General features: G+C 33.8%; 1 pseudogene; it reads right to left on the bottom strand.

Moving 5' to 3' along the window:
* Positions 1-8664: 8664 nt before the first annotated feature.
* LOC112794942 (ABC transporter B family member 1-like) lies at positions 8665-11282 on the bottom strand (annotated as a pseudogene).
* Positions 11283-14258: the final 2976 nt, after the last annotated feature.

Genomic DNA, 14258 nt, shown 5'->3' with positions numbered 1-14258 from the left:
CCAAAACTATACAATTAAGCATGCAAAATTGGATTCTATCTATGAGCTTCCAAGAACGCAGGACAACCTTGCCAAGAACGCAAAACAGTTGCGGCTAATGTAGATTGGTGACAACTAGGAGAGACACTGGCACAAGCTCTTGTCGTTGCATTCATCTTCCTTCTTCAACTCAATTCTTCGCTCCTTTCTCCTCCCTTTTATCCGATCCCTCCTTTCTTGAAGTCGTTCCCTCCCTTTCAAACCCTAGCTATCTATAAGCTTAATTAGTACACTTTTAATTTCCTTTCTCTTTTTTTGCTTAAAATTTGTTATTGCTTTTATGTTTTTCTAAGCTAATTTGTTTGATTTATGCTTTTGGCAAATTGAACTAAAATTTTAGGCAGTAATATTTAAACCATGATTTTTTTTTTTTGCAGTGACTATATAAAAATATCTAGTCTCATATTAACAATTACCATTCTTTATATAATAGTGGTATCTGATTTATTAAAATGATTGTGAGAAACATTTATTGTCATATTTTTCAAAATAAATAGTGACTAAAGGATTTTTTAAGCAATAAAAAAATAACTATAAAAAGTTTTCGATTATAATTTTAAATTTGATTAAAAAAATTGTCTCCTAAAGCTTAACATGTTGTAGTAGTCACCTCCCAACCAATGTGTGCTACATAGCTTCTCATATATATGTAGAATCTCGTTTCTTCTACCCACGTTTCATTAATTATCATCAAATTGCTTAAGTTGTACAAAAGGAATGTGTTAGGAGACAAAGGATAGGGTTATATAAATATGGTACTATCTTCGTTCTGGTAAAAATACGGAGTGAGAGAGAAAAAAATTTCGAAAAATCCTTTATTTGTTGGGTCTTTAAAGATTAAAGGAAAGAGAGGATACTCCTATAAAGACGTATAAAATGTCTTTTTGTAAAGACATTTATGTGTCGTATTATTATTAGACATATTAATGAATTAGTTATTTTTGAATTTTTAACAAACTAGAATAAAAGTGTTTTTTTTTATAACATTAACAATAAACTCAATTGTTATTAGATTCGGTCGAAACCGACCAATTTACATAACTCACTGAATTATGGGTTTTTTTTTAAACAAAAATTAGGGATAAACTTATCTTTTTATAAAAAAAATTTAAACATGATTCGGTTTAGATTGTGTAAATCGGTCGGATCAAATCGGATCAAATAATTATAGTGCGGACAATTGGGTTTATTATTGCTATAATAAACCGATTTTGTTCTGATTTATTAAAAAATAAATTATTAACCGATTTAATAAAAATATTCAATAATATCATGACACATTTAAATATTTAAAAAAATATTTTTAGTATCTTTATCGAAGTGGTCTCGCAGAAAAAATACCGAGGCATTGATACTTGAGATTGTGATATGAACAAGTATTTGATTCCTTGATAGAAAATATCTGATCCAACAAATGTTGGTATCATCAACTTTTGGACTCAAATTGCTATAAACTTTTGGGTAGAACCCGGGGATGTAGCATCTGAAAGTGGTCATGTACAAATAGAACGTTCGGAGGTTTTCGTGGAACAAAGACGATGGGACATGAATATATGCATAACCTTTTTCTTTTTTGGGTTTGAACCAATGTTATATGTATAAAATCTTCAGCTATATAAAGACTGGTAAAAGATATCATCGAGGGGAGAATTTTTTTATCGAGTCCAGTATATATAAAGTAGAGAAAAAGCAGCTTTGAATGGAGTAGGCTTCAAGTGATAAAGAGAGTAGTTATTCTAACAGAATAATACAAACATAAGATGTTTCACGACACCAAAAAAATGTTCTACTTGATATTTTTACACACAAAGTAATAAATTTATGCAGGTTTTAATATTGCCACATCTTATTTTTTAACACCACACCTTTTTTATTTATTGATTTGACTTCAAATTACTATTATCAGTTTTATGTTCTAACCAGAAAACTAACTTTTTTCAATCATTATTCAAATAAAATTTTAGCTACTTTTAATTTAGGAGGAAAAAAATAGTATACTTTCTATCCTCAATTAACTACCTTTACTTGGTTTGGAGCGAAAACTCCTGTGACGTGATTGAGTTCTTCGAGCGTCTAAGTGATAATGATAACTATATACATTTAACACATTACACAACTAGAAAATGGATTAATACAGACATATTTACAGACAGATTTAATCTTTATTATAGACGAATTTTTCGTTACCGACGAATTTGGTCCCTCTGTAAAAGCTCCGTCGGAAATTATTTACCGACGGATTTTTTTTCTGTCGAAAAATTACCGACGGATTTTTACTAGTTACCGACGGATTTTCCCTCTTTAAATTTTTCATCCATTTACCGAAGGCGACGAACTTTCCAACAGATTTTCCGTCTGTAATTACAGACGGATTTTCAGACGGATTTTTTGTCTGTAATTACATACGAATTTTTAGACAGATTTTTCGTTTGTAATTACAGATAGATTTTTCGACAAATTTTTCGTCTGTAATTTGAACTTTGGAAAATCATCTCACACTCCGAATACAGACAGAAAATCCGTCTGTAAATCCGTTAGTAAGGTAAAATAGAATTTTTTTATTTTTCTAATTACAAAATAAACTTGTTTTCATACAAAATAAATATAAATTTAATACAAATTTTTATCTAATTTGTATTCGAATATTTATAATATTTCAAAAAATAAATAAATTCATCGTATTATCAAACTAAAAGAAAAGTACTATAAACAAACAAGTCAATATAATTCAAAATATAAACAAAGTGTTGATACATCAATTATAATAACAAGTAATAACTATACATCAACAAAGTGTATTGATACATCAATTATTATCCTCTAATTAAGTCAAAATATACAATAAGGTTGCTTAATTAGGTTCTAAAATTGGAACTTCATCTGTACAAAAATCATTCATCATTATTCTGTCCATGGATTCAAACAGTGGGGTCATGAATTTATCCTCTGCCTCAGGCTTCTCTGCCTCTTTATATTTTTTCATTTTTCATCTGTTTCCCAAGTATCAAATTCTGACAAAAATAAAAAAAATAGTGACAACATAATCTATATACAATGTATTCTTGAGATGAATAAGTGAAGCTCACCTCAACATCTGGTCTAGTTCTAGTGACTTTCGATTTGGGGCTACAAGTTTAATAGGAGAAAAAGAGAAAGATAAATAAGTGACGGTCACCATTGCATGCAAAGCATCCTGTAACTTGGCAATTTCATGTGCCTTTTCCTCTTCCAAATCAGTTTGTAACCAGTCAACAAGTAAATAAATTTATGGTATAAGACATGAAAATCAACTTACTACTAGCTTGAATGCACAATCTTCGCAAATAATATGACCATGGGTTAGTCAGAGAGAGAGAGACCAAATAATTATTACATTCAATTACATTTGATATGCAGCCATCATTATAAGCTAAAAATAACATACTAGACTCAAAATAGAACTGGCAAAAGATGCTGAAATCAAGTGTATATATTTTTTGAATGTACCTCTAAGTCAATGAGCCAACTATTGGCTCCTGATCCAGATCCAGATCCAGGATGAAAGTGATAGGCAGGCAATGTTCCATCCAAACATATTGCAAATGTAGCACAAGAAAATATAAAGCTTAATAATCAATTTTGAAGCATTTGAGACACTAAATTCGTTTCACAATAAACTAGACTTTGCCATTAGAAAGAGGAAGCAGTAGGTACCAGCTCTTTTGGCAGTAGCTCCGTTGATAATAGTAATAGGCACCATGAGAGGAGGTGGCTAGGAAGGCTGATTGCATGAAACTGATGAGAATAAAGCATTGTTTATAGACTTAAATAGCTGAGCCTGAATCATGTTTAACAATCTAATTTACTCATGAAATGAATGTATGAGATACTAACCATAATCAGATAGCTCCAATTGGATACATGATTGGACAATATGGTGAAATGAATTAGTCCAAAGGAATACGAAAAACTTCACACCTCACTACATGTGTTAATCATATTATTATTTTTTTAATAGATTTAATTTTAACATCAAATACTCTATATTTTGTATGTGTGAGAAATTAGTGGAAGAATGGGTCATGAACTAGTGGGAACAGCAATGAGTGGCATTAATTACTTTAGTATTCATGTGCAGTAATATACAAATAAATAAATAATACTGTGATCTATTGTGTTGAATCAGTCCCACTCCACCTGCTAAATAAACCAAATTCATAATTCCTAATCTGAACTAAACAGAAACATTGAAATCATGGAAAAATGCTATGATGAGCGGATAATTTATACGCTTTTTGACATTGTTTTTAGGTAGTTTTTAGTGTGATTTAGTTAGTTTTAGTATATAATTATTAGTTTTTATGCAAAAATCACATTTCTGGCTTTACTATGAGTTTGTGTATTTTTCTGTGATTTCAGGTATTTTCTGGCTGAAATTGAGGGACCTGAGCAAAAATCTGATTCAGAGGCTGAAAAAGGACTGCAGATGCTGTTGGATTCTAACCTCCCTGCACACGAAATGAAGTTTCCAAAGCTACAGATGCCCAATTGGCGCGCTCTCAATTTCGTTGAAAAGTAGACATCTTGGGCTTTTCAGCAATGTATAATAGTTTATACTTTGCCCGAGATTTGATGGCCCAAACTGGCATTCCAAGTCAGCATAAAAATTCTAGCGTAAAACGGCCAAACTGGCATAAAAGCTGGAGTTAAACGCCCAAACTGGCACCAAAGCTGGCGTTTAACTCCAAGAAAACCTATGCACGTGAAAGTTTCAATGTTCAGCACAAGCACACACCAAGTGGGCCCCGGAAGTGGATTTCTGCATCATTTACTTATTTCTGTAAACCCTTGGTTACTAGTTCTCCATAAATAGGACCTTTTACTATTGTATTTTCATCCTTTTTGATCATCTGTGATCTTTTGATCATCTTTGATCTTGGGTTCAGGTCTTTGAACCCTTTTTCGTTTGTTTCATGCTATTTGGGAGGCATTGCCATTCGGCCATGCCTAGACCTTGTTCTTATGTATTTTCAATAGTGGAATTTCTACACAGCATAGATTAAGGTGTGGAGCTCTACTGTTCCTCATGAAATAATGCAATTACTACTGTTTTCTATTCATTTCAAGCTTATTCTTGTTCTAAGATATTCACTCGCACATCAACCTGAAGAATGTGATGATCCGTGACACTCATCATCATTCTCCCTTATGAACGCGTGCCTGACAACCACTTCCGTTCTACATGCTATAGCTTGAGTGTGTATCTCTTGGCCTCTTGGTTCATGACACATGGTTGCCTCTCCTGACAATAGAGCCGTCCATTCCATGCAATCAGAGTCCTCGTGGTTTAAGCTAGAATCAAATGGGCAGCATTCTTGAGATCCGAAAAGTCTAAACCTTGTCTCTGGTATTCCGAGTAGGATCTGGGATGGGATGACTGTGACGCGCTTCAAACTCGCAACTGTGGGGCGCAGTGACAGTGCGCAAAAGGATCGATGGATCTTATTCCGATGCGATCGAGAACCGACAGCTGATTAGCCATGCGGGAAACCGTAGAGGACCATTTTCACTGAGAGGATGGATGGTAGCCATTGACAACGGTGATCCACCTACATATAGCTTGCCATGGAAATGAGTATGAAAGATTAGATGAAGGCAATAGGAAAGCAGAGGCTCAGGGGGAACAAAGCATCTTCATACGCTTATCTGAAATTCCCACCAATGAATTGCATACGTATTTCTATCCTATTTTATGTTCTATTTCGTTCTTTTAATTATCAAAACCCCATAACCATTTGAATCTGCCTGACTGAGATTTACAAGAGGACCATAGCTTGCTTCAAGCCGACAATCTCCATGGGATCGACCCCTTATTCACGTAAGGTATTAATTGGACGACCCAGTGCACTTGCTGGTCAGCTGCACGAAGTTATGTATCACGATTTTGTGTACCATGTTGTTTACAACTTTCTAATGCAAAACTATAATTAGAGAGACCCACAATTTTTTTTCTCTTATTCAACACATGCACAAAATGTATCATCAATCAACAAATGAATCATCTTCACCCACTTTGTTTTCATATAACTTCTCTATCTGGAAGAAGACATCAGAGATTTGGAGGTTATGCAGATAAAAAATCCTTTGATTGGAAAATAAATGAAGGCATAAAAGGATACTGCAATTTGTTCACAATTTTCCTGTACTTCCTTTATCTTTGAGGTGTCTATCTTTCTTTTTTCTTTTCATTTGTGTTATGTTTTTCATTCTATCTTTGAGAGATTACAGAGACTCAATTACAATGTAAGAAGTTCATCTCATATTTTCCTAAAGATTTCCCAGTTTCTATCTATGTTTTATATATGTGTGGTAAACAAATATTAGGCAAACCATAACCAAAAGACAAAAGATAAAAGATAACTGGAACTGCGGTTGAATATTTTAAAGCTGAAACCATAACCAAAAGATAAAAGATGAGTTGAAAACATGATGGGTTGATCATTAATGATTAAAGAACTCAATCAATAAAAGAAAAAACGTAGAAAACTAGCAGTTAAATTACAAACAAAAGAATATGATTAACTAAATCAATATAAAAGACTCCAACATTAAAACCAATATTCTTAACATATTACAAGCCCAAGATAGAAGAATAATGTATTACATCAATTTCCTAAACCTGCAAAATTCAGACCAACAATTGATAACTAAAAAAAGTTCTGAATAGGAAACAAAAAGACATCACAATTTAAGACAATAAATAGCTCTTACCATTCAAAAGACAAGTTTTCTCCCCGGTATCTTTGTACTGACGGTGACATTGGTTTAGACGGAAAAGATAAGGCAAGACAAGCACTAAAGGAATTACAACAGAGTGACTGCCACACACAGAATCAGCTTCCAACCAAGCAATTGTGGCAACCTACAAGGGTTTTGGAAAATGGATCCCCTAATTAGAGAAGTCAATCAAGCATCTTGAGAGCCAAGAACAAAAGATACAAGTCTAGAAACTAAAAATTTTAACTGTTAATGAACAAGCTTTATGGAAAAGGAGAATGGTAAGAATGCTTAAATCTGTAGACAAATTACAAATATCAATATTATATAGAGTCCACAGTGCTGGTTTTTTTCTCGAGAATATTTTAAACAAAATCAAGGAAACTTGTTCGATGACTTCAGTGCTATATATTTGTGTATATATATAACTCATATGCATAAACTTGACAACATTCTGCATAATCAAATAGGAGTCCCATAAGTTACATAAAATCACAAAAAGTTAACTCTAAATAGTAAAAGGCATTAACATCAACCAATCAGAACCAAACCTGCCGATGTACCATCCTACATACAGAACACTCCAGATCAGAGAAAACCTGCATAAAATCAGACCTTTGCCATGGAAGTGAAAATATCAGCCAAGAAGAAATCAGAGAATGATATTGCATGTTTACATGAAAATACAAAAATATCATATATTCAAACATAGTTCCAACAAAATATAAAATAAAAAATTGGTTAAAGAATAAAAAATATAGTTCCAGCAAAAGCTTTTATTTCATTAGACAGGAATAAACTAACTAATGCATGTGTTAAAACTCACCTGTATCATAAGCTCAACTAGTTCCTTCATGGATACTTCATTGTCTGGGTTTCCCACATTGAATACATGTCCGTTTGCTCTTTCAAGATTATCCTGTGACAAGTTGACATACACATTATCTGAAGCTCATGGAAACTCAGAAAGTTGGGTTGAGATTTACTCCTGAGCTTACAATCATTAACAGAATAGCCTCGATAGCATCCTTGATGTAGAGAAAGGTTCGCTGTGATCTTCCACCATCAACAAGTTTGAGCAGTTCACCACAAAGGAGGTTCTAGAAAAAGTTTTAAGAAAATCATACGTGTATCAAAATCATGAAAGACATTTACTAGAAATAGAACCAGGTAACTGATGTTACATTACTAAAGCAAGCTAGAACTTTGGGAGACCATCACATGTTCCATTCACACCAGGAATGAAGTCCATCACATGACACCAACTAAAAAGTTAAGTGCAATTACCATTAACTAGCAAAGCAAACACTAAATGCACTATGTAAACCAGCATATAAATTGAAAGAGCATTCTAAGGTACATCCAAAATATGTTGAGGCATCAGTGTTGCTAACCAAAAGTACTCATTGAAGTCATCGTAATTCCTCCATGCCGAGTGTGCAGCCTTCCCATTGTTGTTTCGATTAGCTTCCTGCTTTTTTTTTTTTGGCAGAGGTGAGAGTGGGTATGAAAATAATAGAAAAAAGAAATTTTATCCAAATATCAAAGGATATAGAAAAGAGGCTAAGCCCTCATTAGAAAGTCCCATTTCATATCCGAAGCCTTGGATCAAAGAAACTTTCATAATCTTATGAATAATTTAGCTAGTAGGAAAAAACCCCAAGAGAATATGAAAGAAACATAAGAAAGAGTGGATTACTAGAGAGACAAGCTTTGAAATAAAAGCAAAGCAATTACAAATATAAATATCAGAAAATCAATTGAGACTGATTTGAAATAAAAGCATAGGCCTATTGTTCTCATTGTTAAGTCTTAACTCAAACACATACAAATCTTGTCTAACCTTGTTCTCTTTGTAGCCGTTAATGTCTAACCTTGTCTTTCGACATCTTTTGGCCTTGTTGAAGAACTTAAACCAGATGCCATCTCAATAACTTGGGTATGTGTGAATCTTTGTAATTGAATTATGTGCGCATAAACCCCATCAGGATGATTCTTCAACAAGTGCGAATGCGAGCCTTGTTCAGCTACTTTGCCATCATCAATCACAACAATCAGGTTGGCATTTCTGATGGTTGATAGCATGTGTGCAACAACGATGTTTGTTTTCCCCGACCAGGAACGGTCTAGAGCCTCCTGAACCCACCTCTCAGATTCAGCGTCGAGCGCACTAGTTGCTTCGTCAAGAAGCATAAGCTCAGCCTTGCTCACAAAAGCCCGAGCAACTACTATTCTTTGCTTTTGTCCCCCAGAAAGTTGAACTCCTCTCTCCCCAACAAATGTTTTGTATCCATTTGGAAGAGAAGATATGAACTTATGAGCATTGGCAAGAGTCGCAACCTTCACTATCTCTGCTTCAGAGGCCACGTCATGTCCGTAGGCAATGTTTTCATAAATAGTTGTCGCAAACAAGCATGGCTCCTGAGGTACCACAGCAATGTGTCTTCTTAGAGACTTGAGATTGTATCTCCTTATGTCCTTTCCATCAATCATGACTCTACCAGAACATGGATCATAGAATCTCTGTGTAAGTGCAAGGATTGAGCTCTTGCTGCAGCCACTAGGTCCCACAAGAGCCAGAGTTTTACCCCCTCGCACGAAGGCTGAGGTCGCAAAAAATAGCCATATCGGGCCGCGTGGGGTAAGAGAAGTCCACATGCTTAAGTTTAACTTCGCCTCGAAGATGATCAGGAACAGGGGTGGCCTCTGGATCATCCGGCTCAATTTCGGTTCTCTGGTCAATGAGATCAAAGACTGACCTCAAAGCTCGGCCTCCCATGGTGAAATCAGGAGCCAATGTCAAAGTTTCGGCAACTCCATTAGCAGAGACCATGAGGACCATGAACACTCGGATGGTTTTGGAGAAATCAGAGATTCCGTGCTTCACAAGCCAAGATGCTTACCAGAGACCAAGTGCATAGGATGCATAAAGAGCAAACTGTGCTATCCCATATCCGCTTCTAGAAATTTGTCCTTTCCAAAAGCACCGTTGTAGTGGAATTTCGAGGCTCAAAGCGAAAAGCCCAACAATTTTGGTTTCTGAATTAAAGGTTGCAACATTTCTTACATTGGTTATAGCTTCTCCTGCTAATTGTGTGGCCTTGCCATGAGAAGCTTCCAGATCACCAGAGAAACCAGTCATGAACATTTTCTGTACAAAACTCAAAGCTAAAAATGATTAATACAAATGAAAACTTAAAATTGATAAAGTCTTGGGAGCCAACAAGAACATCCAAACCTCAATTACAAACCTCAAAGCTAAATCAGAAGATCCAACAATAATCTTGAAGAACATTCAAATACAAATCTCACCATGAATAGATCTCAATTATAACGCAAGTGTGTACAATTACACAATACGAAGCCCATGTAAATGTATCACAGATTCAAATTACATGCATATATCAATTTTAAGTAGGATCCATGAGATCAGATCATGAGACGAGAAGAATATACAGTGAGGGCAAGTAAATGAAGAACTCGAAGAGAGAATACAGAAAAAAAGAGAAATAGAGGTTACCAGAACGCAATCTGAAATTCTGAAGCACAGATCTAAATGGAGGGGGACTGAAACACAGCTCAAACAGAAGCAGGAAAATGGAGCTCGTAAGCGATGGAGCTTCTTTGTTGATGGAGCTTCTTCGTGGACGTAGCGATGGAGAGAGCGGCGGCGGTGAAAGAAGCTCCTGCAATAGGGAGAGTGTGGACGGAGCGATGGAGAGAGCGTGGATGGATAGAGGGAGAAGCTCCTGCTAAACTTGTGTGGAGTGTGAATGGATCGAGAGGGTAATATCTGAGCTAGGGTTAATTTAATATTTTCCGACGGAAAATTTAAATTACAGACGAAAAATCCGCCTGTAATAATTTAATAAAACGCAGCGTTTTGTCTATTTAATTACTGATGAATTTTCCGTCTGTAACTATTTTTCACGAAAAAAATTAATTTCTGACGGAATTATCGACAGATTCTCTTTTCCGTCTGTAATTTATGCTAATCCATTTTTTTTATTTTTTGAAAAAAAATTCCTCTGAAATTTCCTCTGTATTTCCATGGGATAAAATCCGTAGAAAATATCCGTCTTTAATAACTAGTTTTCTAGTAGTGTTAAGAGTAAAATTAAAAAAAATGAAAATAGCAAAAAAAATAAGCATAAACATTGCGGGTAAAATGTTTTCTTTTTCTTTAATAATATCCAAATCAGTTACTAATAACTTTTTGTATTGTATAAATTAGTCCTTCAAAAACTTTTGAAAAATTTGTCTCTAATATTTGAGAATATTCGACTAATTAGTTAATAATAAAATAAAAGGACAAATTAGTTGCTATTATCTACATAGAAGTGACAAACCAATAAATAAGTTACTAAAAATTAATATGCTCTGGGGATTAAATTCTCTGTAACATGAAAAGATATCTATTTTATTTATGTTGCTAAAATTAATTTTTTAATTTATTAATATATAATGAGTATCTAGTACATACCCATTGCTTAATAGTTGTCTAATCTAAGTAAGTGACAAGAATCTAGTCCAAGTGCATGACGAGTGTCTAGCCTTGATATAATATAAAAGATTAAAAAGAGTTTATGCTCTCCTAATTTAAATTTAAATTAAAATTTTCACAACTTCTTTTCCTCTTCGTCCTCCTTCATGAACTAAACGCATATCTCACTGAACAAACCACCATAATAGAGTAAACACAAATAGAGTGACAGTTCAAAATACAGAGAGATATTATTGGCAAGAAAGAAGAAAGAGCTCACTGGTGATGGAAGTAGTAACTAGCAGAAAAGATAGAGAACAACAGTGGTCGGTGTTGTAGTTGGAAGAGATTTTGGCAAAGATAAAAGAAGAGAAATAATACTCAATTTGGTCCATGAATTTGTATGTAAGCCTCAATTTAGTCTTTGAAGTTTCATTGCTCCTATTCAGTTTTCAAACTTTGCAAACACGACTCATGTTAGTCCCTGGAACAATTTTTGACGCACAGATATAATGAAACATTGTCATAGACAGTCGGATACCACGCTAGCCTCTGTAAAATGATGTTGTTTTGGTATTGACACTTAAATAGCCCAAAAACATCTTGAATGGTGTCTATTGAAATTTTTCTCACAAAGCAAGTGATACGGCATCGTTTTTAGGTTATATGAGAGCCATAAGAAAAGGATGTCATTTTACAAGTTTTAACGTATCATCCTGCCTTCCATGTGAATAGTTTGTTAATGTTTGTATGCCAGAAATTATTCCAACAACTAATGTGAGTCATAATTGTAAAATTTAGGGACTAAATAGAGGCAATTGAAACTTTATGGTTCAAATTAAGACTCATAAGTAAATTCAGGGATCAAATTGAGTATTATCTCAAATAGAAGATGATGATAGAAGCTTTGAATCATTTTTCGACGAGCAACAGAGATAAATAATAATAAGGTCAAGGTGAGAGTGGTTGTGGATGTGTGACGAGAGAAAGATTCATGGCGGTGATGAGTGGTGTTGCTGTTGTCAGTGGAAAAGACGCAACTGGCAGCAAGTTAACAATACCGATGAAGAGAATGAAGATCTTTGAGATCCTACCATCGATAGTATTGTAGAGGTATTTTTTTTAAGTAGAAAATTATTTTATATGTTATTTTTTTAAATTAGAAAAAATTATTTATTTATGTTTAATCTACTTCCATAAGCAATTTTGGTTATGATTTTTTCTAAAATCTTCATCTCTTAGAAACATACAGGTAATAATTAGATAATATGAAAAAGTGCTTTCAAGAATTAGCAGGTGATAGGCAGAAAGAGTTTTTCAAACATTTCAATTATGAATTGTGTTTTAGGATGAAAAATATTCTAAATTTATGATGAATATGTGAATTATGATGTAATATTTCATTGGTTAGCATCTAAATTTTTACTAAAAGTTTTTTTATTTTAATGGCATACCCTTTTGAATTATAGATAACTGGAAACATATAGTTGGTAATTATAGTTTAAAAGGTTAATAAATTTTGAAAAAAAAATTGTATTTTTTAATAGTGGAAAAGAAAATGAATTTGAGAAAGAGAATGAGCTTAATTTAATCCAAATAGCAAAGTTGATCAAATAAATGATTTTGACAGAGAGTGTACTAAGTAAAGGAAGGAGTGTTCCATCACCAAAAGCATCTCTTGAGGCTTGGGTCCAATTGGTGAATTAGCTCCAAAGAGGATCCACTTCCGAACGTAGATGTTCTGATTTGTCGCTGCCAACCATAGCCCTTACCTCTTTGCTACTATTAACCAAACATGTATGTTTTTATGGAAACGTTGATTTGTTCATCTAGTTTTTAGCACTTCTTTCAAATGTGTATGCTTGCTGATAGAAGATTGTAAGTATGAATGTATGATGCCTAATTACCTACTGAAACTATGCAAGGAGATAATGTTACTTTGCAAAAGGCATTAAATATGATTAACATGAATAGTCATCAATATGTAGTTGTACTTTTCTATTCATCATGATGTCCTTTATCTTAAATTTTTAAATCAATTTTTTTTCTATCTTGTCCTCTCTTTTAACCTTCTATTTCCCATTATGGAAATTATGACTATGGGAATGAACGGGATTGGTTGTAGTTTAGAGTACGTTCAATTTACAAAAAACTTAAGCCTGTATAGATTAGTTAAAGACCCTAGGCTTGGCTTCCTATGAAGTTGGAGACTGGAATTGCCTAGTAAAAGTCTTCGGGTTCTCACCCATTGTAGATTTGTTATTTTTCATATGCAGGATGCAATATACCTGGTTGAGAGTACGAGATTTCAAGTGATAAAGTGAAGATGATTGCTTTTGAAATTTTTATTTTGATTTTAGAATTCTCACCCTTTTGGATCTTTATTGTATATTTTGTATATTCCTCTTAGAGGCTTTTACTTTGGAAAAACAGGTATTTTATTTTGTAAAATTTCCTAGTGTTGTAATATTCCAGCAAGCCTCTCTTTGCTGGTCTATACTAGTGACTATTAGCTATCTTTAGTTGAACTTATATATATATATATATATAGTACTCTGCTTTTGTATACGACGTTTATTGTGTTTATTGTGTTAATACATTTGTGTGTGATTAACAACTGCCAATTGTTTAAAGATTTTCTATACAGGTTTCTAGTTATAATATTATCCTTCTACAATTATGTATGTATCTTCCTTCTAAGTGTCGTAATGCCTTACCACTATTGATTTATGACTTAAGCGTAAAGCTCTGTGTGGTAAGATGTTACAATATGATATTCAAGCAGTTCATCCTTGTAGAGCCTGAGGGATAGACTAATTATGCTTTTGGCATACTCTAAGTTGTGTTTATATGCTATTTAGGATGCTTGCTTGACAAATATAGCATAAATGTTCATGAGCATACTTTTGGGGATTCAGAGTAGTAGACTTGAGATATTGAGACTGATCACCTTAATATCAATTATTCGGTGTGGACAAGA

Source organism: Arachis hypogaea, chromosome 4 (assembly GCF_003086295.3).
Source record: "Arachis hypogaea cultivar Tifrunner chromosome 4, arahy.Tifrunner.gnm2.J5K5, whole genome shotgun sequence".
Classification (NCBI taxonomy): domain Eukaryota; kingdom Viridiplantae; phylum Streptophyta; class Magnoliopsida; order Fabales; family Fabaceae; genus Arachis; species Arachis hypogaea.
The sequence above is the reverse complement of the archived record's forward strand: the minus strand, read 5'-3'. Positions and strand labels throughout refer to the sequence as shown.